Consider the following 24,588-nt stretch of genomic DNA (forward strand, 5'->3'; position numbering starts at 1 on the left):
GTGAAACCTCACAAGTATCAAAGTTCTCATCCCATTGAGAACATTATCACTGATCCAACATCTGGAGTTAAAAGTAGATCACAATTAAAGAATTTGTGTGCTTTTGATGCTTTTCTATCTATCATTGAACCTAAAAATGTTATTGAGGCCTTGCAGGATGCAGATTGGGTGAATGCAATGCAGGATGAACTTAACCAGTTTGAAAGAAGTCAAGTTTGGCATCTAGTTCCAATACCCAAGGACAGATCAGTCATTAATACAAAATGGGTCTTCAGAAACAAACTTGATGAAGATGGAACAGTTACAAGAAACAAGGCAAGATTAGTGGTCCAAGGTTATAGCCAAGAGGAGGGCATAAACTATGATGAGACTTTTGCTCCAGTTGCAAGACTAGAGGCAATCAGACTTCTTATAGCCTTTGCAGCACACATGGAATTCACTCTTCATCAAATGGATGTTAAAAGTGCCTTCCTGAATGGTTACCTGAAAAAAGAAGTGTTTGTAAAACAACCTCCAGGGTTTAAAAGCAAGGATTATCCTGAGCATGTGTACAAGTTAGACAAGGCTCTCTATGGACTCAAGCAAGCCCCAAGAGCATGGTATGAAAGATTTTCTGAATTCTTGCTCGAGCATGGGTACAAAAGAGTTAAAATTGATAGTACCTTATTCTTAAGGGAAAAAGGTAAGGATCTCCTTGTTGTACAAACATATGTTGATGACATAATCTTTGGGGCCACCACTGATAAGCTAAGTAAGGACGTTGCAAAATTAATGGGGAGTGAGTTTGAAATGAGCATGATGGGTGAGCTTAACTTCTTCTTAGGCTTGCAAATCAAACAAAGTCCAAATGGAACCATGATCCATCAGCAGAAGTACACAAAAGAGCTAAATCAAAAAGTTTAAAAATGGTAAGGAATCTAAAGAAATAGACACACCATTGCAACTGCCACTAAATTATATGTTAATGAACCTGGTTCATCAGTTGATCAAAAGTTGTATAGGGGTATGATTGGTTCACTCCTGTATCTTACTGCCAGCAGACCTGACATTATTTTTAGTGTAGGGCTTTGTGCTCGTTTTCAGGCAAATCCAAAAGAGTCTCACTTGACTGCTGTCAAGAGGATACTAAGATATCTGAAAGGCACCACTGATATGTGTCTTTGGTATCCCAAAGGTAGCTATTTCAATTTAGTCGGATATGCTGATGCTGATTATGCAGGTTTTCTAGTGGATAGGAAGAGCACATCAGGTATGGCACACTTCCTTGGTTCATGTCTTGTGTCATGGGCTACCAAAAAGCAAAACTCAGTGGCCCTATCTACTGCTGAAGCTGAGTATGTTGCTGCTGCTTCTTGTTGTGCTCAATTGCTATGGATCAAACAACAGTTGGTAGATTTTGGAATTGAAGTGTGATGTATTCCAATATTTTGTGATAACACTAGTGCTATAAGTATGACAAAGAACCCTGTTCATCATAAGAGGACTAAACACATAGATGTTAGACACCACTTCTTAAGAGATAACTATGAGAAAGGATTGATTTCAATAGAATTCTGTGCTACTGATAAACAAATAGCTGACATTTTCACTAAAGCACTGAGTAGAGAAAACATTGAGAGGAACAGGTTGGAATTAGGGATGATTAAGATCACCTAATAGGTCCAGTTCAGAATGCACAATGAAAAAAAATGAAAAAAAAAAATTATTTGGTTAGGAGTTCTAACTTTGTGTAAATATCTAGATCAATTCTTACTCAGTTTCATACTTTAATTAGTATACTCCTGTGACATGTGTATATATGACTCACTGATCTCTTACAAAGTTTTTCTATTATGGCATTTGAGGCATGTTCAAGAGAATTCTATATGAAGAACCTGGTTCATCAGTATGTGTTCATATGAAAGCTCAGGTATGTTTTCTATACTCTGCACAATTAGAAAGATTAATTATCCAATCATGAGCAGAAGTTCTACATTTGTCAAATTCCCAGAAATTCTATCCGTTGAGCATTGAACCAGTTTCGTTCTCCTAGAACTCTAAAAACCGGGATTTTTGCCTAAAATCTAGCGATGCCTAATAATTACTAAGAGACTGGAATTACACTTTGATTAGACCTCTATTTGACCTCTGAAAAGGCTGCCGTTACTGCACCTATGACTAATTGCCTTTAAATACACACCACACCTCTTCTTCATAATCCCATAACCGTCAAAAATTAAATCTCCAGTTCTAATTGATTTTCCTCTCAGAAATCCCAAATCGCCTTTCTTCTCAGAAATTCCCAAAACCCTTCCATAAACGAAGAACCATGTCTAACCCCCAAGACAATCCTGGCACTCCCCCACCAGCATCCCCCTCTAACACATCCTCATCTACTCCTCCTAGTGAATCCCCAAAACCTAGGTTGCGTAGGCAGAAAATGTTGGCTAGAAAAACTGTAGCATCTGGAGCCCTAAGGAAAGTTCTAAATGAGAGACTGAAGGCTAGCCAAAAGAAAGAAAGCCCTGCTCACGAATCTGACTCCAGCTCTAAGTCTGAAGCTTTTATTTCTGCCGGTGAAGGTGAAGAACATGGGTCTTCTGACACAGAGAAAATTCAAGAAACCCCTGGTGAGGTAAGTTCTTGTGTGGTATCTTCTACTGTAGTTGAAATCACTGAAAAAAGATTTGTTCTAGTTGGTCCTATTAAAGATGTAAAGGTGGCTGAATCAAGTAGGAGTGGAGGTAAAAAGAAAGGAAAAGAGAGAGAGGGAGCAAGTGGTGATGAGAGGGGAAATGGGAAAGACAAAGTTCTTGCTATCTGTGGGAGTATTGAAGAAAGTGGCATCAAGTCAGGGGGAAGTGGTTCTGGGGAGGCGGCTGAAGGGCTTGTTCATCTAAGCAAGCAACAAGAAGAACCTGTTTCATCAGCTGAGGAAACCTTGGCTGATCTTCTGAAAAGGGTTGGGGCGAGTTATGATCCAAAGAAGCGCAAAGCTTCTTCACAAAAGGCTCCAACTGCTTCCAAGCCAACCAAGAAGAGCAAAACTACATCCTCAAAACCTACTGTCCCTTCAGTGACTAAGGGAAGAACTACTAGAAGCAGGGTCAAACAAAGTGAAGCACAGTTACAGAAAGCTCTGGAAGAAAGCAGGAAGAAAAAGAAGAAAGAAAGAAAAAGGAAAATCCAAGGTTGTAAAAAGCTCTGAAGTAGTAGAAGAAGAAGAGGAGATGGAACTGGTCCATCAAGAAAGAGGAACAACTGAAGAGGTTCCAACACCCAAATCGAAAAGAACCAAGACTTCTTCAAAGAAGTCTTCCTCTGTACCTGTACCTGCTGAACCCTCTTTGGCCAAGAGAACAAGATCTGCAGTGAAAGGCAAACAGGTGAAAATTAATGAGGAAGATAAAGAATGGAGTGGTGAAGAAGAAGAAGAAGTATCTGAGAAAGAACAAGACAGGTTTGCCATCTTTGGCAAAAGAATTTTTTTTAAAGGAAGGCTGCTGAAAGACCTGGATGAACCAGGAATGAGGAGGTCGGTGGATGCTCTTACTGCACAAGGGTGGAAGGACATGGTCCTTGAAATGGATGGAAGGCTGGCCAGGAAAGAACTGATTGAGTTTATGGAAAATGCCACTGTGAAGAATGGGGTAGTCACTAGCCTGGTAAAAGGAGTAAAAGTGGAGTTTGATGCACTCAAACTGGGTGAGATTCTGGACATACCTAGTGAAGGGTATGATGATTATACAAGGCAAAGGTGGCCATGTCTGGATTCTCTCCCTACTGCTCTTCAAATTACTAGGAATTTCTGTGATGCTAAAGCTGCTGAAGATGTGCCTGAAGCCAGGTTTGTGCAGAAAAGTGAGATGAGGCCTGAGCACAAGGTTTTGTTTGAGTTTGTCAACAAGTGTTTACTGCTCAGACAGGAGAGAAGGCACACTGCCAACTACATGGACCTGGTTCTTATGGAGTGCCTTGTGAGAGGAATGCAGATCGATTGGCCTGCTTTTATTGTCAAATTACTAGACAGGGTCATCAATGGCTCCAAGGCTCATGCCACTCCATATGGGTTCATATTGACTACTGTTCTGGACAGGCTGAATGTGCCTTTGAAGAAATGGGAGATGGCATCAAGCAAGGAACATTTTGGTGTCAAGACTCTTCTAGCTTGTGACTATCCAGTCAATGCCAACCTAGTTGAACCTAGTTCATCTCTGAAGACACCCATCAACAACAAGGTTAGGGCCTTGGTTCAGGAGTGTGGAACTAAGGATGATGAAATTGCTAGGCTCAAGGCACGTGTGGTTGCATTGGAGATCGAGAGAGATGGCCTTAGAACTGAGCTAGCAAAAGAAAAGGAGAAGAGTGATGGAATGCTTCAGAATATGCTAAACCTTCTCCAATCTCAACCCTCTAGTTCCTCCAAGCCTTAGGTCTCCTAGCACTTGTCTTCTGAACAAGTCTAGTAACCCCAGTGAACCCCAGTGACCCGGATGAGGGATTTTTCTGTTTGTTTTGCTCATGTTTTGATGGTTTTTCTTTCTTTTTGTGGACTGTTAATGACAACATATCATCAATGACAAGAACTGTTTTCTCTTGTTCTATAATGATTCTGATCTTAATAGTTTAAACATGTTTGTTGATTATTGATAATTGCACCATGTTACATGCAGTTGCCCCAGTGGCCATGAGTATTTATTAAAATTCGGGATTCACATTGTGTATGCAACTTTTTGATGATGCCAAAAAGGGGAAGAGATATTGCGCTTTACTCTTTATTCTGAATAATGTGATATTTATAACCTAATTAAATTTGGTCCTTGATGATAAGTTAAACTTCTAAGTAAAGTGTCGATGGTTAAGCTGTGTTCTTACAGATTCTTTGATCAGTCAACGCACAAGAGTTTGTCATCATCAAAAAGGGGGAATTTGTTGGCCCAAGCTCAGGTGAAGTTTTGAAGAATGACAAATGAACCCAGTCATGGACCAGGTCCATCATGTGAGGCACAGTGTTTATCAACCTATACATGTGAGATGCACGTGAAGGAGATAAGTTTCAGTGATCAAGCAGCAATATCTCCTGAACTGATCGAAAAGGTTGCATATTGGATAAGGAGTGAAAGTCTCCTTATGAGAAGTGAACACAATCCGGATAAAGGATAGGGTTGGAGTTTGTGTTATTCAAGGACTCAACTTCAATGGAAGATCAGCAATTGAGTCTTAATCAAACTCTAATTACTAACTCATTAAATAACAGTGATTGTTCTCTTTTACAGGTGTTGCACAAAAAAGCAGAAGTTAAACATGAATTGAGAGCAAAATAGCAAGGCTTTTTGCAAGCAGTACGTGTAAGATTCAAGTGTCCAAACCTGAAGCTACATGAACCAGATTGATGAACCAACTCTATAAAGAGTTTTATGTGTCTTTCTTTATTTCTAGTTCAATTGTAGTAGGTGTTTTCATATTGTACCTTTCAGCTTTATCTAGAAGCAATTGTAATAGGTATTTTGAATATTCAAGTTAGAGTTAACTTGAAGTTGTCGCAGCAGTTAGAGGCTGGTTGCCACAACGGGATTAGAGTTTAATCCTTAGGTTTACAAGAGTTTTGTAAATGCTGTTTTGGCTCAGTGATTTTAGTGGAAGTTTGGGAAAATCCTACTGAGTAGTAGGTCGTGGTTTTTTCACCTTTTGAGCCAGGTGTTTTCCACGTAAAAATCTCTGTGTTCTTTATTTTATGTACCTTTAATTCCGCAAACAGTAGTAGAAAGTATACCTAGAAGAACCAGGTTCTTCTAGAGCGAAAATTGGGTACCACACAAATCTCCCCCCCCCCCCTCTTGTGTGGTATTAACGTTTAGAACATCAGGTACAAACTTGGTTTAGGATGATTTGGAGAAGGTTAAGGTGATTCAGGACAAACTTCACACAGCCCAGTCCAGATAGAAGAGTTATGCGGATCGGAAGGTTTGCGATGTTGCATTCATGGTTGGAGAGCGGGTCTTGCTCCGAGTTTCGCCTATAAAGGCGTCATGAGGTTCGGAAAAAAGGGCAAGCTGAGCCCAAGGTATATTGGCCCACTCGAGGTGTTGCGGCGAGTTGGGGAGGTTGCTTATGAGCTTGCCTTGCCTCTCAGTCTAGTAGGAGTTCATCCAGTATTCCATGTTTTTATGCTCCGGAAGTATCACGATGATCCATCTCACGTGCTGGATTTCAGCTCAATCTAGTTGGACAAGGATCTATCTTATGTTGAGAAGCCAGTGGCTATTTTGGACAAGCATGTTTGAAAGCTGAGGTCAAAGAACATTGCTTCAGTGAAGGTTCAGTGGAGGTGTCAGCGTCGAGGAGGTGACTTGGGAGACCGAGCAGGATATGCGCAGCCGTTATCCTCATCTTTTCACCATTTCAGGTATGTCTCTGTGCTCGTTCGAGGACGAACGATTGTTTTAAGAGGGGGAGAATGTAACGACCCGGCCGGTCGTTTTGAGAGTAATATTGAGAGTAATAGCCCCGATCCCTTATTAACTACTTCCCCCATATCTTTTTCTACCTATGTGACTTGCCGGGAGGTTTTGTTTTTGGTTTCGGAGTATTTTGGGACACTTAGTCCCTAAAACGGAAGCATAAGCCTTAGGATTTTGATCGTAGTTGGAACTGTGTGAAGACGACTCCGGAATGGAGTTTCTCCGGTTCCGCTAGCTTCGTTAGGTGATTTTGGACTTAGGGGCATGTCCAGATTGTGATTTGGAGGTCTGTAGCTGATTTAAGTTTGAAATGGCGAAAGTCGAATTTTTGGATATTTTGACTAGTAGTGGACTTTTTGATATTGGGGTCGGATTGGATTTTCGAAAGTTGGAGTAGGTTCGTGGTGTCATTTATGACTTGTGCGCAAAATTTGAGGTCATTCGGGCGTGGTTTGATAGGTTTCGGCATTGGTCGTAGAAATTTGAAGTTTCAAGTTCATTAAGTTTGAATTGGAGGGTGATTCGTGATTTTAGCATTGTTTGATGTGATTTGAGGGATCGAGAAAGTTTGTATGGCGCTTTAGGACATGTTGGTGCTTTTGGTTGAGGTCCGGGGGGTTTTGGGTGAATTTCGGATGGTTAACGGATCAAATTGAGTTTTGGGACAATGGCTGAAGTTGTTGCACCTGGTGTAATCACACCTGCGCAAGATTGACCGTAGGTGCGAGCTCGCAGAAGCGAGCCAAAGGGCGCAGGTGCAGTTTGGAAGGAAGAGGTCTGAGGTCGCAGGTCTGAGATTTTGGCCGCAGAAGCGGAGTCGCTTTTGCGGAAGGTGGAGCGCAGAAGCGGAGTGGCCTGGAGTTGGAGGATCGTAGATGCGGAAAGGATTCCACAGGAGCGGGTGCGCAGGTGCGACCCTTTTGTCACTGAAGCGGATTTTGGACCTTAAGTGGAATCCGCACCTGCGATGGGTATTCCGCAGGTGCGGCGTCGCAGGTGCGACTGGAAGCCCGCAGTAGCGAAGATCGTTAGGCAAAAAAGAAGGGTTTCGAGGGTTTTATCCCATTTTTAATTTTGGGACTTTGAGAGCTTGTATTGGGTGATTATTTGAGGGATTTTCAGAGAATGCTTTTGGATAACGATTCTTAACTCCTTTATGCTTATATTCCACTAATCTATAGTTGATTTCATCATTTAATTAGGGAAATTTGGGGGGAAATGGCAGAAGTTCTTCAACTAAGATTTTTGGTTTTGATTGGGATTTAGATATCGTATTTGAATAATTTTGGTACGAGTGAACTCGTGAGTGAATGGGTGTTCATATTTTGTGCTTTTACCCGATTCTGAGACGTGGGCCCGGGGAGACGTTTTAGGGCAAATTTGAGTTTCTTATTAAAGTCTTGATTTCATTAATTAGATTAGTCTATTATAGTTGTATTTATGATATATAATCGCTTTTGGCTAGTTTTGGGCCATTCGGAGTCGGATATTCGTGAAAAAGGCATTGTTACTAATTGATTGAGCTTGGTTCGAAGTAAGTGGCTTGCCTAACCTTGTGTGAGGGAACTCCCCTTAGGATATGATTCTGTTGTTATATGTGAGCGCCGTGTACGTGAGGTGACGAGTGCGTACACGGGCTATTTATTGTAAAACCCCATTTTTCATTGAGTAATAATCTGTTTCACTTTAATTGAGTTATACTAGCATGTGTAGTTATCCTGTTTAGCTTAGAATAGCATGTCTACGTGTCTTAAATGCTTATCTGAACACTGTGTAGCATGCTTAGTGGATTTCCTGCTTCTTCTTGACTTGTACTTAGTCTAAACGGTAGGGTTTCATATTAGAGCTGTTATGTCCATTGTTTGAGCTGCGTATTTATTTTAGGACTACGGAACGGTATTCCCGTAGATTCGCCCCTACATATTTACTTTGGAAATACGGGACGGTATCCCGGGAGATCCCCTGCACATTTACTTTTGGGACTACGGAACGGTATTTCAGGAGATCCCCCTGCATATTTGTCACGTCCCAAACTACCCCTTAGACGTGACTGGCACCCAACTAATACCACCCGCCAGGTGAACCATACCTTAGCCATTAATTTGCAATATTTGATTAACTAAATAAGTATCCAAATAATCTGATAACCATTACGAACAATTGATATCTTAAATATTACAATGTAATTCTAGCCCAAATCCCACACTAGACCATAGAGCATCTAAGAGAATTACAAAATACATCATACGAATAAATAATTAAGACTCTTTTCGCAGCCTCCACGAACAATGCAGCAGCTCACCTCAATAACTGAATCAACTCTAGCGAACTCCTTAGCCACTAGCTTCGTTCTAAGCAACAGTATCTGCATAGACATGCAGGTAAGGAGTGAGTTATATGTAAATGTAACCTAGTAAGATCCTCGACCTGCCACTCTGAATACCTCTGGAACAAGTGTCAGAAAATACAAACACAGAAATAATATGCACAGAAATTCTTTCACCCTATAATTACCCTATAAGGTAAAAACAATTATTCAACAACAACACTATATATATCTCAACACAATCTATTCTAAGGACTTGTCATTAACGGCAGTGCAGGAAATTAACCAAATACCCCAACGAGTCCACGACAACATATACAATGCCCCAAATCTATAACGGCATCATACACAATGGCCCAAATCTATAACGGCAGCATACACAATGCCCTAAATACATAACGGCGGCATACACAATGCCCCAAATCTATAACGGCGGCATACACAATGCCCCAAATATATTACGGCAGCGAAGAAATAATTTCTAACGCCCCAACGCTATAGCACGAGGCTGCGCCACATCACACTACAATACAAATCACTTATTAAACAATTTAAGCTTTTTACAAAATAATATATATTTGTGGCTGGTGAAAGACCACCGATTCTACCAAGTGCATGCTCGTCCCAACACATGGACCAGGCAGACAAAACATATTTTTAAAACGGGTTTTAAAAAGCAAGCATCAAAGCTTAAAGTCTCACTTACCTCGTTAACGGAAAGTTCCCCAACCTTGCAACGTCTAGAACACCAACCAAACGGCCTCCAATGGCCTCAATCTACGCAAAAATATTGATTAATAGTGTCAATTTGACTAGTCAGGTCAACTCTCAATATCCTTAGCCTTCAAGCTTAGAGTTATATCTTTATATTTTCTTTCACACCTTAATAATAATATATATCAATATCCGAGACTAAACTATCACAACCATGGAATGCAATCAAAATCTTTCTATAATTAATAATAAGAATTCGAAACAGTGGGTTTAATGATAACGTCCAAATAGATCCAACCTTACACCTGGTTTTTAAACTTATTACTATTCATTATGTTTTCAATCATTGTATAATTATTACCAATAAATATTATCATAACCCCGTCATTCTACATGTGTGTAAAGATCCATAATTAATTTCCTTTATATGCAATGTTCTAATATTAAGATCCAAAAAGTTACAATCTTAACTGATTTTGTCCGTATTAAAAGGTAAAGATTTCTTTTTTTAAATAAAATATTCATTCCTAAGGCCTCATGAGTATGTCTGACATGCTCAACTATTCCACAATTCAATTATTAATACTACCATAAATATAATAAATAATTCTTTCCTTAGCAAGTTCAAGGAATACATTTATTGAGATGAAATATATAATGTACCTGAGTACTAAATTTTGAGTTGAAGAACTGTCAACTTCTTGCTCTTGATTCTCGTTAATGTCAAATCCATCAAAGACCCGTCTATTGCCTCTTCTTTACAATTGTAATTGAACGGCGTATTAGCTAAAGACCTAAACCTTATTATTGTTTCTCTTTAACCTAAATCTCCATTACGTGGTCCATTAGGAAAATAATACGGGCCTAGTCCACTTTTTCAATATTACTTATTTTCTCATTTATTTTATTACCCAATTAACACATGTAATGATAAATTAGGCACTAACTATTTATCTAGTACATTATCTTATATATTATAATAGATTATTTTCTACTAGCTTAGTACTTTCTCAATAGCGACAAAGTAAATTAATTTTCTAGTCTCAAAATTTAATAATTATATAAAAAAATCAGGTTATTACAATATTCACTTTGGGACTACGGGACGGTATCCCAGGAGATCCCCCTACATATTTACTTTTGGGACTGCGAGACGGTATCTCGGGAGATCCCCTGTTGTTATTTCTGTTCACTCTACTATTATGTTTCTGTGATTTCCTTATTAAATTTTAGTCTTTATTATACTGCGATATATTGTCCTGTCTTATTATATATATATATATATATATATATATATATATATATATATATATATATATATATATATATATATATATATATATATATATATATATATACATANGGTTATAAGTGACAGTTATAGGATCGGGCTGCACGCCGCAACAGATTATTGATTATGCCTTCGTTGGCTTGTTATAGCACTTGGGCTGAAAGGAGCCCCTCCAGAGTCTACACACCCCTAGTGAGCGCAGTTGATATTATTGAGGGATAGATGTTCCCTGGACATGGGTCTTGTCCGAAGTACTTATACCTGGAGATGGATCTTCTTCATAGGGCTGGAATGTCCTTCCTCGGTACTGGGGACTGTTGTCAGTGATGTGTATATATTCTAGGATGGATCTTCCCTGGACCGGATGGCCATATACAATATCGAGTGGTTGAGCACTTGAGAGTGGAGGTACATGGTACATTTTCATGCTTTCTGTACATTGGGATGTAGAAATTTGCTGAGCTTTATACTTCACATTGTTCAGATTTGTATTTATTTACTGTTGAGCTGAATACTTGAACTGCAAGCATGCCTACTTTACTTATATATATACCAGTAGGGCCCTGACCTGACCTCGTCACTACTCGACCGAGGTTAGGCTTGGCCCTTAATGGGTACCGTTGTGGTGTACTCATGATACTCTTCTGCACATGTTTTCGATTGCAGATCCAGGTACTTCTTACCAGCCACGTCATCATTGAGCAGCGACAGTTGGAGACTTCAAGGTATATCTGCCACGTCCGCAGACCTCAGAGTCCCCCCTTTATTCTCCCTTATGTCCATTATCTTCTGTACTTCATTTGTTAGACTTTGGTGTATAGAGATACTAGTTTTCCTTCTGTATTTCGTGACTCATGATGTTTCGGATTTTGGGAAGACTGCTTGAGGAGTTGGTTATGTACATGCCGAGCGGCATGGTTATCAGTTATGTTATTATTGTTGCAGTTAGTTGTGAGTTTTACTTCTGTTCCTATTATTTCCGTAATTATTTAGGCTTACCTAGTCGTAGAGACTAAATACCGTCACGATATTTTACGGAGGATAAATTGGGTCGTGATATTGGATAAAGTTGAGCTGGAAGCCTGAGAAACTCAGAAGTGGGGAGCTGGCAAGAAGGAGGCTTGAGAAGGATGACAGAATTCTATTTTTATTAGATTGGTGATGTAGTTAATTTATCTCTATTGCAAAATGAATGTACTCATTCATTCCTAATGTTTATTAATCTACTTTTTAGGATAGATTCCAGATACTTAAGAACTTCAAATTTAGTTCTCCAATTTATGTTTTCTTGAAAGAAGTCTTTTCTCAAGTATGATTTAAGTTGGATTTTCAAGGCAGATTGACAATATGTTTGGTGTTCTCTCTCTATATATATACTTGGTAAGTGATGCATTATAATTTGGCCACCTCAATCCCTACCGTCATACTATTATTTAGAAATGTTCCTCATTTGGGCGGCCCTCCACGTGTCAACACAAGCAAAATAACTCGTCCCCTTTCATTACCCGATTCATTTAGAACTAACCCACTACTCGATCCAAACCTACCCAATAACTTAAAACAATTCCCAAACATAAAATACGCCCAATCCGTCATATCATCCTTGTTCAGCAAAAAGGCTACGTAGGGTCTTATTTCAATTATTGGGTTCTTTATTGTAACGACCCGATCGGTCGTTTTGAGCTTTTGCATTTCGTTCGCCAGTCCTCGGGCATGACTAGCCCCGTGTGCTGTATTATGACTTATGTAAATCGTCGGTTTTGGGTTTCAGGATAATCGGAATGGATTTGGAAGAACAATTCTCACTTTGAAGCTTTAAATTTGAAAGGTTTGACCAAGTTTTGACTTTTTAGCATTTGATCCCGGATTTGGATTTTTATCATTTGGTTAGCTCCGTTAGGTGATTTTGGACTTGGGAGCGCGTCCGGAATGTATTTTGGAGGTCCGTGGTAGAATTAGGCTGAATTGGCGAAATTGAAAATTTGGCATTTTCCGGTCGGTAGTGGAAATTTTGATGTCAGGGTCGGAATGGAATTCCGGAAATTTGAGTAGGTCCGTTGTGTCATTTGTGCCGTTGTGCAAAATTTCAGGTCATTCGGACGTGGTTTGATAGACTTTTTTAAAAAGCGTAATTCGGAAGATTTTGGAACCTTAGGCTTGAATCAGATGTGATTTGGTTGATTCGATGTTGTTTGAGGTGTTATGAAGATTTGTATAAGTTTGGATATTGGTATAAGGCTAGTTCGTGCTTTTGGTTTAGGTCCCAAGGGCCTCGGGGTGATTTCAGATAATTTGAACTTGGGAAATTGCGGCTGGTATTGCTGCTTCTGTCATATCCGCACCTGCGGATTGGGGACCGCAGGTGCGAGCTCCGCAGGAGCGGAAGAGAGGTGCAGGTGCGTGTAGGAGCGCAGGTGCGGCTTGGAAAACCGCATCTGCGATGCCGCAGAAGCGGTGAAGCGGCCGCAGATGCGAAACCTGGTGAGGCAAGTGAAACCCGCAGAAGCGGAAGCGCAGATGCGCTTATGGCATCACAGGTGCGGAATCCCTGGGCAGAAACTAGATAAGAATTCCTTCGCGAATTTTGGTTATTCTTCCACCATTTTTGGTCAATTTTGGAGCTCCAAGATGTGATTTCAAGAGGAAACAAGTGGTTTCAGAGAGGTAAGCTACCTGGGCTTTGTATCTTGTGTATATGGTGATTATTCCATTTTTTAATCATGAAATTGTGGGAAAATTGTAGAAAGAATTGGGAATTTAGGGCTTGGAACTTGAGACTTTGATTAGGGATTTGAGGGGCTGTTTGGGGTCCGATTTTGATGTTCTTGATATGTATAGACTCGTGGGAGGATAAGGATTCTATTGATGTGATTTTTATTGGATTCCGAGACGTGGTCCCGGGGGCCGGGTTTGGTTAATTTCGGGATTTGTGTTGTAATTTGATTGTTTACGCATGGGCTTCGTTCCCTTAGAATATTTTGACGTCATGATTTTGATTTTGGTTAGATTCGACGCGAGTTCAGGCCGAGACAAGAGGCAAAGGCACCACGGGCTAGAGTTTGGACCAGATAGAGGTAAGTAATGATTGTAAATGTTGTCCTGAGGGTATGAAATCCCGGATTTCACATTGTTGTGCTACTTTGAGGTGACACACACGCTAGATGACGAGCGTGGGGTCGTGCACTGTTGGGGATTGTGACTTGGTCCATCCCGTGCGGCTGTTAAGTCGCGTTTATGATTGAAATTTGTTTGATATCATTGTGTTCTGGAAAATATTACTATGTTTTGGGCTGAATGCTATATCTGGGCCTTGTGCCAACCGTTTGGCCCTCGGGGGCTTTTTACTACTGTTTCCTCGCACTGTTTGATTTGAAAGCATATCCTCAGTCATGATTTTTACCTGTTTACTTTTGATTCAGTTTTAATACTCTGTTTTAAATACATAAATGTTGTTTGGGCTGAGCACCCTGTTCCACTGATAGCCCGAGTGGCTTGAGAGGCTGATGACTGAGAGGGACCANATATATATGGATCGGGCTGCACACCGCAGCGATATAGCGCTTGGGCTGTAGGAGCCCCTCCGGAGTCTGCACACCCCTAGTGAGCACAGTCGAATACATATATGGATCGGGCTGCACGCTGCAGCGGTTATTATATGGTACCTATTGAACGTGAGTGCTGAGTGTGAGCGCTGATTGATGAGAATTGAGTCTCGAGTGACTGAGAGGCTTGCCCGAGGGGATATATATATGAGTGATGTTTTACCCGAGGGGCTTGTTTTTATGAAATTACTGATTTGACTTCTCCTTAAGGTGAGTCTATATTGAATATGTTGAATTAAATTACCGATTTCACTCATCTTTATACCGAGCCTCTATAGAAAATGTTAAACAAATGTTTTGAACAATTTTCATTGAAACTGGAGTTTTTACGAGATGTTCGGAATTTAATCACTGATTTGGCTTTGTTATTTCCTTTGGCATTTTTCCTGTTTTGAGATGTATATGCTTTATGTTTTGCCCGAGGGGTTGTATACGAACTACGTTTTGCCCGAGAGGCCGATTATGATTTTTATCACTTTCACTATGAACTACGCTGAACCTCTACTGAATTGTTAGAAAGATATTTTTTTCAAAGGATTTGTATTGAAATTGGAGTTTTAACGAGATGATTTGATTTGTATCCTATTTTGGAAACATACTATGCCCACTGTGGTGCTATGACGTGGTTTACATGATTTCTTATTGCTCAGTCATTATTAACTTTTATTACTTACTGGGTTGGAGTACTCACATTACTCCCTGCACCTTGTCTGCAGATCCAACTATTTCTGAGCTCGGTGGCAGGTTCATTGGAGATAATAAGGTAGTTGCACGGCGTTCGCAGCCCTGCCTCTCCTCCCTATCCTTATTATTTTATATTTCAGGCTTATGTTGTATTAAGCAGATAGTGTTGAATTGTATTTGGTGGCTCATGACTAGTGACACCAGATTCGGGCTGGGTTGATGTATTTACATACTTGATTCCGCATATTTCTGTTGATACATATTAATATGAAGGATTTGAGGTTTAATATGTTTTAGAAAAATACAATGTTTACAAAAGATCTTCTGTATTGTTTGTGTTATTTCGGCTGGCCTAGTTCTGTGATAGGCGCCATCACGACCAGGGGATTTGGGGTTGTGACAAGTTGGTATCAGAGCCTAGGTTACATAGGTCTCACAAGTCATGAGTAGGTTTGGTAGAGTCTCGCGGATCGATATGGAGACGTCTGTACTTATCCTCGGGAGGCTGTAGAACCTTTAGGAAACTTCACATTCTTGAATTCTTGTCGTGCGTCCTTGATTCAGCTTGAAATGTAACTCTTTGAATTCCTTCCACGTGTTCGTATGCGCGCATGAGCGCTCAGTATCAGCTGTGCATCGACGGCTTATGATTCCCTGATCGAGGGACGAGATGTGATTTCTGTGCGATGATGTTGTGCTAGTCTGGAGGACTTGAGGTCAGGTTTTGCCTGTAGCTTGAGCACTGAGGTGTTGATTGTGTGAGCACGTGCTTTTTGAATTTATATGTTCGGTAGTGTCCCTATTAGTGGAAGTGATGGCTGGATGACTATGTGATGCGTATGATGTGACTGCGAGATGCATTCATATGAACTGAATGAGACGAGAAGGGTCTGCTTTGGGGTAGCAAGAGCTATTTGGTGTTTGATTTCCATCGTGATTTGATGTATAGCCCCGAGTTGTGGGGGTTATGAGTGATCTTTTCATGTTGCCTAGTTGGGAAGTGAAGTAGATTTCACGTTGTGATATGAGTTCAGACTCAGAAAAATTAAGTGACTACGTAATGTTTATGGCGGTGGAAGGGTATAAATCGATGTTAGTTTGAGGCGAAGCAGGTGGGTTATCCCCTGCGGAGTGTTCTGAAGTTTGTGTGATCCTTATGTTGTTTGTGGGAAGACCTTTTTTAATATATGTGTTACAATTTGAATTTTGAACGCCTAAGAGAGTGGGCTTGACTGTTACGAGAGTGAGTGCGAGATTTGCAGAAGATTTGAAGCACTAGATGGTCTGTGTTGCACGAGCTTATAAAGAATTTAGTTCAATCTCACTAAGGCATTATGGCAGTAAAAGAGTATATGCATTATGAGTTATTATGTGTTTTGATCTATGGCTTTGAGCCAAGTGGGGGAGTCTGCTATTGACTAGTTGATTGTATGGTTATGTGCTATGTTGGTTCCAGTTGGAGGCGTACTGGTGAATCAGTTATGGCTGACAGAGCCTGAGACCGAGGATGGCTCGAGTAGAGGAAATTTCAATAAAGGTTATGTTATGCTTTATGGGTATATGAGAATCACGGAGCGACTTGAGTTGTTATGAGTAAAGGGTGTATGGTGCAGAGCTTGGTTGCATTAAGGTGAGGTTATATTCTGCGGTGTCGGAGTGCTATTGGAGCACAGGTCATCCAGTCCGTTTGATCGGTCTAATTGCGGTTTGAGTAGAGTGGATAACTCTCAATAATGGTTCTAATGGGTTCGAGATTTTACATGTAATAATTGGGGATTTTCAGGTTGTATATTTGGCTAGAAACTAAGGTTTGCATTGGAGGGTGTCAAGACTCGTGGTATTTCTATATCATTGTGGATTCTATATATCAGTGTTAGGAAGGTGAATGTAATGGCTTTGGATTCGCAGGAAGTCTCTTCAGGGTAAGTATTTTGAATGTGGTGCTTTTGGGAATATTTAAGAGAGTAATCAGCGGCTTATGAGCCTTAGACGCTATGGTTTTATGCTTGGGTCCCATGTGGTGAGTCTGGGTTGAGGAATTGTGGTGTTATAGCAAGAAGGAGTATCAAGTTGAAGGTAAGTCAGAAGGAAAGTTGGATAGATGGGATAGCTTGGTAGTAGGCCGGATCGGCATGGTAAGGATACGACTAGTTCTTTGGGTGCTTACGAGGTAATGAGTTTCTACAGGTGTTTCACGGCAATGCTCTTGGGTTGTGTTTTAGGGACCTGCGTAGCTTGGTTGAGTTAGAAGGATTCAGACCTAACGGTTTAGTTTTGTGCAAATGGAATTCGGAGAATTCTTGATGGTTTCTAGTTTCTACCACGGTTAGAGATGCATATTTGCGACGAGCGTGAGGAGCGTGGGATGTGTAGTGATTTTCTTCTAGATGGGATCACTAGAAGGTTCTTGGCTACTTAGGTACGTAGTTGCTTATGGCTCGGAATGGATATGAAGTTCTTATGTTTATCCTAGGATGGTATGGTATATGCGATACGTTGTGTAGGATTGTGATTTGTATGAGCAAGGTCACGGTTCAGTTCTGGAAGGAAGGTCACAAATTCTTAGGCAGCATGGACAGTTTCAGATGACTAGATAAATGAGATCACTGATTGGTGTGGCTTGATGAGGGTATACATTTTAGAAAGAGCGATGTGTTTGAGTTGAGGATACTTCATTAGTATTGCAGCTCCCTCTTGTTGGATCGACTGCTGATATTCGAGTTCGCTTGGTGGCACAGAAGAATTATAGGAGTACCTCTCGTGGAATGATTGGGTATTAGAGGTGTGTTGTATATTCGGACGATGGAGTTGGGATCGGATATGGTGATTCGCGTGCCGTGTGGATTTGGAGACTGGGAGTCCTCAAAGACAGGTTAGGTTGTGGTTGTGGACCGCGTGTATCGGTCTTGTGTGGTAACTATTGGAGGTTTGGGAGACCCGAGTGGATCCTTGTTGCTTAGTATGCTAGATGTTGGTGTGATATTGGTATGGATTGGTTGTCTCCGTGTCGTGTTATTCTGGGTTGTTGTGCTAGGCGGCGACATTGGCTATGCCAGGAATGCCACGGATTGAGTGGCGAGGTTCGACAGATTATGTTCCCAGTAGGGTGGTTTCATTTTTGAAGACCCAGCGGATGGCTGGGAAGGGTTGTCTTTCTTATTTGGCCCTCGTGATGGATGTTAGTGCAGAGACTCCTACCATTGATTCAGTTCCGCTGGTGAGGGATTTTCCGGATGTGTTTCCTACTGCCGGGCATGTCGCCGAACAGGGTTGTTGATTTCGGTATTGATTTGGTGTCGAGCACCTTATCGTATGGCACCGGCGGAGTTAAAAGAGTTGAAGGAGCAGCTTCAGGAACCCCTTGATAGGGGGTTTATTAGTAGGCCAATAGGGATGTGTGTTCTACATCGAGTCGGCTTGGTTGACTCTGAGTTGCTATTGTTAAGGGATGTGCTGAATCGATTGTATTTTAGCTTGTTAGTGTTCTGGGGTGACCTATGAGTTATGTTTCCGTGTTGCGGGGAGTTATGGTTTGTTGGTTATATGCACATATGGTGCGGTTCTATTTGGGCTTTATTGCAAAATTTGAGTGAGACGGATATTAGAGGGTTGCATGATTGATTGCTTATTGGTTATGTTCTTTCGGGTTATATGGTGATATGTCATTCGCTTCTCCGTAGTTATGATGATTTGCTTTGGTTCTAGACATCAAATTGCGCGTGGTTGTCAATTTTGAGCGTAGTGACTTGAGGTGTTTCATGTGGACCAATGTTTTGATAGGGTCCCGCATTGCAGTGAAGTCATGTGGAGGTATGACCCTTCGGGTTAGATTCGTGTGTTCTGTTTTTACGATGTGTGAAGGGTTCTCAGTATTGTGTGTGGTGGTACTGGTGACCTTGCGGTACAGCTCTCTCATTTGAGTCATTTTTCATGATTTGAGTACGTTCGGATTGTTGCTTATTCGTGCGCGGATTGCACGAGTTGTGGCTCTAGATTGTATTGATGTGTCATTTCACCAGAGTATTATGTTGGATTAGATGAGATCATTGGGATCTAGATGAATACAAACGGATTCGATTTCAGCGTGTTGGAAGGATAATATCGATGTTCGGCTCAGAAAATTGCTATGGTCCTTGCCAAAAGAGAAGTGGCTTCATGAATGGTTGATCTGAGGAATGGTTATGACTTTCTACATGTTTCATTTATCATTAGCAGTATACGGAGGTGTTGGAATGAGGCTTTATTTGATAAGAGGTTTATTATCGATATTCGATTGTTCTGAGCAACTGCTGTGATCAAAAGTTATCGCTACGAGAGTTTGAGCTATGTGGTATATCGTGTAATTGCATCTGAGGCTGCAGGTATGGTTTGTTACAGCTGGTTCGGGCTTATTCAGAGTATAGATGTGAGATTCTGATCTTGTAGATGATGTCAAAAGTGGAAATGTGGTTCTAAGGTTTATGGGCTAGGTTGGATTGCAAAATTTCAGTTACATTGTGTTATCAGACCTATATGAGATAGGGTGACGTGGGATCACCCTCGGGTATGTGCATGGTAAGGATACACAGCGATTTGATGGGTTCCAGAACAACTCTGGGCACGTTCGAGGACGAACATATGTTTAAGTGGGGGAGGATGTAACGACCCGACCGGTCGTTTTGAGCTTTTGCATTTCGCTCGCCAGTCCTCGGGCATGACTAGCCCCGTGTGCTGTATTATGACTTATGTAAATCGTCGGTTTTGGTTTCCAGGATAATATTTGGAAGAAGAATTCTCAGTTTGAAGCTTTAAATTTGAAAGGTTTGACCAAGTTTTGACTTTTTAGTATTTGATCTCGGATTTGGATATTTATGATTTGGTTAGCTCCGTTAGGTGATTTTGGACTTGGGAGCGCGTCCGGAATGTATTTTGGAGGTCCGTGGTAGAATTAGGCTTGAATTGGTGAAATTGAAAATTTGGCATTTTCCGGTCGGTAGTGGAAATTTTGATGTCGGAGTTGGAATGGAATTTCGGAAATTTGAGTAGTCCGTTGTGTCATTTGTGACGTGTGTGCAAAATTTCAGGTCATTCGGACGTGCTTTGATAGACTTTTTGATCAAAAGCGTAATTCGGAAGATTTTGGAACCTTAGGCTTGATCCGATGTGATTTGGTTGATTCGATGTTGTTTGAGGTGTTATGAAGATTTGTATAAGTTTGGATATTGGTAGATGGCTAGTTCGTGCTTTTGGTTGAGGTCCCGGGGGCCTCGGGGTGATTTCGGATAGTTTTCGGAGAGTTTGAACTTGGGAAATTGCAGCTGGTATTGCTGCTTCTGTCATATCTGCACCTGCGGATTGGGGACCGCAGGTGCGAGCTCCGTAGGAGCGGAAGATAGGCGCAGGTGCGTGTAGGACCGCAAGTGCGACTTGGAAAACCGCATCTGCGATGCCGCAGAAGCGGTGGAGCGGCCGCAGATGCGAGACCTGGTGAGGCAAGCGAAACCCGCAGAAACGGATATTTTTCCGCAGAAGCGCTTATGGGATCGCAAGTGCGGAATCCCTGGGCAGAAACTAGATAAGCATTCCTTCGCGAATTTTGGTCATTCTTCCACCATTTTTGGTCGATTTTGGAGCTCCAAGCTGTGATTTCAAGAGGGAAACAAGTGGTTTCAGAGAGGTAAGCTACCTGGGCTTTGTATCTTGTGTTTATGGTGATTATTCCATTTTTTAATCATGAAGTTGTGGGAAAATTGGAGAATAAATTGGGAATTTAGGGCTTGGAACTTGAGACTTTGATTAGGGATTTGAGGGGCCGTTTGGGGTCCGATTTTGATGTTCTTGATATGTATAGACTCGTGGGAGGAAAAGGATTCTATTGATGTGATTTTTATTGAATTCCGGATGTGGGCCCGGGGTCCGGGTTTGGTTAATTTCGTGATTTGTGTTGTAATTTGATTATTTTTGCATGATCTTCGTTCCCTTAGCATATTTTGACGTCATGATTTTGATTTTGGTTAGCTTCGACGCGAGCTGAGGGCGAGACGAGAGGCAAAGGCATCGCGGGCTAGAGTTTGGACCGGATAGAGGTAAGTAATGACTGTAAATGTTGTTCTGAGGGTATGAAACCCCGGATTTCACATCGTTGTGCTAGTTTTAGGTAACACACACGCTAGATGACGAGCGTGGTGTTGTGCACTGTTGGGGATTGTGACTTGGTTCGTCCCGTGCGGCTGTTAAGTCGCGTATTTTATTGAAATTTGTTTGATATCATTGTGTTCTAGAAAATATTACTATATTTTGGGCTGAATGCCATATCTGGGCCTTGTGCTAACCGTTTGGACCCTTAGGGGCTTTTCACTACTGTTTCCGCGCACTGTTTGATTTGAAAGCATATCCTCAGTCATGATTTTTACCTGTTTACTTTTGATTCAGTTTTAATACTCTGTTTTAAATATATGAATGTTGTTTGAGCTGAGCACCCTATTCCACTGATAGCCCGAGTGGCTTGTGAGGCTGATGACTGAGAGGGATCGAGGGTCTGATTGTGAGGTTGATGACTGAGAGAGGCGGAGGGCCTGGTGGTGAGGATTATACATATATATTTATGGATCGGGCTGCACGCTGCAGCAATATTATATATATTTATGGATCAGGCTGCACGCCGCAGCGATATTGATATGTATATGGATCGGGCTGCATGCCGCAACGATATATTGGATCGGGTTGCACGCCGTAGTGATATAGCGCTTGGGCTGTAGGAGCCCCTCCGGAATCTGCACACCCCCAGTGAGCGCAGTCGACTATATATATGGATCGGGCTTGTCACGACCCAAACTGGAGGGCCATGACTAGCACCCGGCCATACTTACCGAGTACCAACATACATTTTATCTAACCTTCTTTATTATCTTTTAGGGCTGACGAGATCAATATAAATGGTAGACATGGGTCATGGACAACCAACAATAAAATATGATGGCATGAACATACGTAACATGGGATGACTAGACAATCAAGAAACTATATATAAGGTACGAGCTACCACACTACCATGAGAGACTATACAACAAAAACCAGCCGACAAGGCCTACCAAACTATACATGAGTCGACACCTGTCTATGAGCCTCTAAAGGAACATAAGTGTTGCAACATAGCCAGAACAGGGTCCCGACATACCCATAATATCTATAACAAAAATGCATACCAAGACCAAGGCAAGTCCGAAGAAGGGATCTCGCCAATCACCGCTGAACTGGACAGCCTACTATGGTGGGGGAGCTGCGCCTGCTTGTCTATCAGGACCTGCAGCACGACATGCAGCGTCCACAAATAAAAGGACGTCAGTACGAATAAAGTACTGAGTATGTAAGGCAGGGAACCATAAGTACGAACAGTAATGTAAGCAGGGATAGAGAATAAACAACCTGTAACATCTGGGTACCTCTAAGGGCTACTGACATGAAATGCGTGATACATATGTATATATACATAAACTTTTAAAACATACACCTCTGTAGGCATCATCATCATCATATCGTACCCGGCCGTAATAGGCTCGGTAAAAACGTACCCGGCCACGTAGAGCTCGGTAAAAACCAACTGATCAGTGGTTGCACAATAGGTGCCATACCCGGCCGACTATAGCGCGGCTCGGTAGAGTAAAATAGATACATATATATAATGCATGCTCGACTCATGGACTCACGTTCTAAACCTTTCGGAGTGACGTAAGGTCGGTATCCTCTGTACACGTTATTAGGACTAACTCTTCACCATGAACCTTATAAGAATCAGGAAGTACCAATAACATTGATAACATAAGAATAAGAGAAGCAACATCAACATCAATCGTTCCATAAGAGGGGAAACAATGTAAGTACTGCTAGCTTCTAAGAGTAGAGTATCTTTGGAAGCTCGTTCATTACATTATGTACAATCGGAGTCGTGCAAAAGAAGGAAAGGGATAGCCTCACATACCTTGTATATACTGCCCCAATCTCAAGCTATGCAATTTTCACGACTCCTTAGTCTACAATAAGAGAAACGATACTATAGTTACCATTCAAGCGTCATAACTATTATGTATCGACCACAACCTATTTAACGATGAAACGGACAGCTCCTCCCCTATATATATGACTTCACACAATTCCAAACAATCACCAAACAGCCCAAACAACATCAATAATAATCATATTGAGCCTCCCAAAACAGTCCACGCACAACCAAATCACTTCATACATACGACGGCCACCGTAGTCGTGTCAAACGACCCGGAAATGTTACGAAGAACTACCAGCCCACAACCCTACATCTATATGGTGTTTCTCCACACCCTTCCTCCTCCAAAACTCCACAAAACAGTAGTAAAACATGCAGCCCAACAGCAACACAAAACAGTCCACAAAACAGTCCGCTACAAGTGAATAACTTGAACTCACGGCTTCCGATCACCGTCCCGTGAGTTCTTACATGTATAGAACGAATTACCATGAATTCACAGCAGAATAAATGTATGAAAGATAGCATTAAACTCACCTTACTTGTTGGATAACTCAGCCCTTATCTTGGTTCTTCAAACTCTAGGGTTTACCCCCAATTTGAACTTGAAAGAGATGGAAAATCAATTAGGGTTTGTAGATAATTTTTGGGAGGAAGTTTGCAGGGGTTTAGGTCTGGTTATTTGTGAAATATAATGAGGGATATATTGCAGAAGATAAGCCTTTTAATGGGCTCTTTGTCTGACCCGAAATTGCCTCTTTTTGGGCTATCATTTAACCAAGTAGGTGACCCACCTACTTGTCACCTAGCAGCTTGTGCAGTCTCGCAAAAATGTCTATATCTCTCTACTCCAATGTCGTATTGATAAAAGGTTTAATGCGTTGGAAACTAGACTCATAGATCCTCAATTTGGTGGGTAGATCACCCCGTAATTCCAAGTATATTGGGAGAACAACTTAATAACATTTGACCTAAAGTTTAAGTAAAACTATGAACTTAAGTTGCAATAACTCTTGTCGACTTTTGTTTCATAACTCGTTTGACTTCAAGACTATGATACGGATATTTTATGATTCATATACCTTAAAATACGACCTCTTGAGAGTATTAAGCACCCCTAGGTTTACCCAAAAATACGGCTGACAACATCCTTGATTCGTTTAACTTCTAATACTTGTTAACCACCCTTATACACCTTTGTATCATTTAAGACCAATAGGATTAATCTCTTATCATCTCAAAGATAATCTCTTCATGGATTTACGTCGACGACCTTATGGCATGAACTAACGTATGCGAATATGGGTTGTAACACCTGCACGCCGCAATGATATATGGATCGGGCTGCACGCCGCAGCGGTTATAAAAAGGTACCTATTGAGCGTGAGTGCTGAGTGTGAGCGTTGATTGATGAGAGTTGAGTCTCGAGTGACTGAGAGGTTTGCCCGAGGGAATATATATATATATATATATATATGAGTGATGTTTTGCCCGAGGGGCTTGTTTTTATGAAATTATTGATTTCACTTCTCCTTAAGGTGAGTCTATAT

General features: G+C 41.2%; 1 long non-coding RNA gene across 1 annotated transcript; it reads right to left on the reverse strand.

The window, feature by feature from the left end:
- Positions 1-8,568: 8,568 nt before the first annotated feature.
- On the reverse strand, positions 8,569-10,242 carry LOC109213370. Its single transcript, XR_002066008.1, has 3 exons — positions 10,144-10,242; positions 9,473-9,543; positions 8,569-8,805 (listed from the first exon to the last, which is right to left on the reverse strand). It is a non-coding gene; the product is annotated as an uncharacterized LOC109213370 (long non-coding RNA).
- Positions 10,243-24,588: the final 14,346 nt, after the last annotated feature.

The sequence above is a fragment of the Nicotiana attenuata genome, unplaced genomic scaffold (genome assembly GCF_001879085.1).
Source record: "Nicotiana attenuata strain UT unplaced genomic scaffold, NIATTr2, whole genome shotgun sequence".
Taxonomy (NCBI): Eukaryota; Viridiplantae; Streptophyta; class Magnoliopsida; order Solanales; family Solanaceae; genus Nicotiana; species Nicotiana attenuata.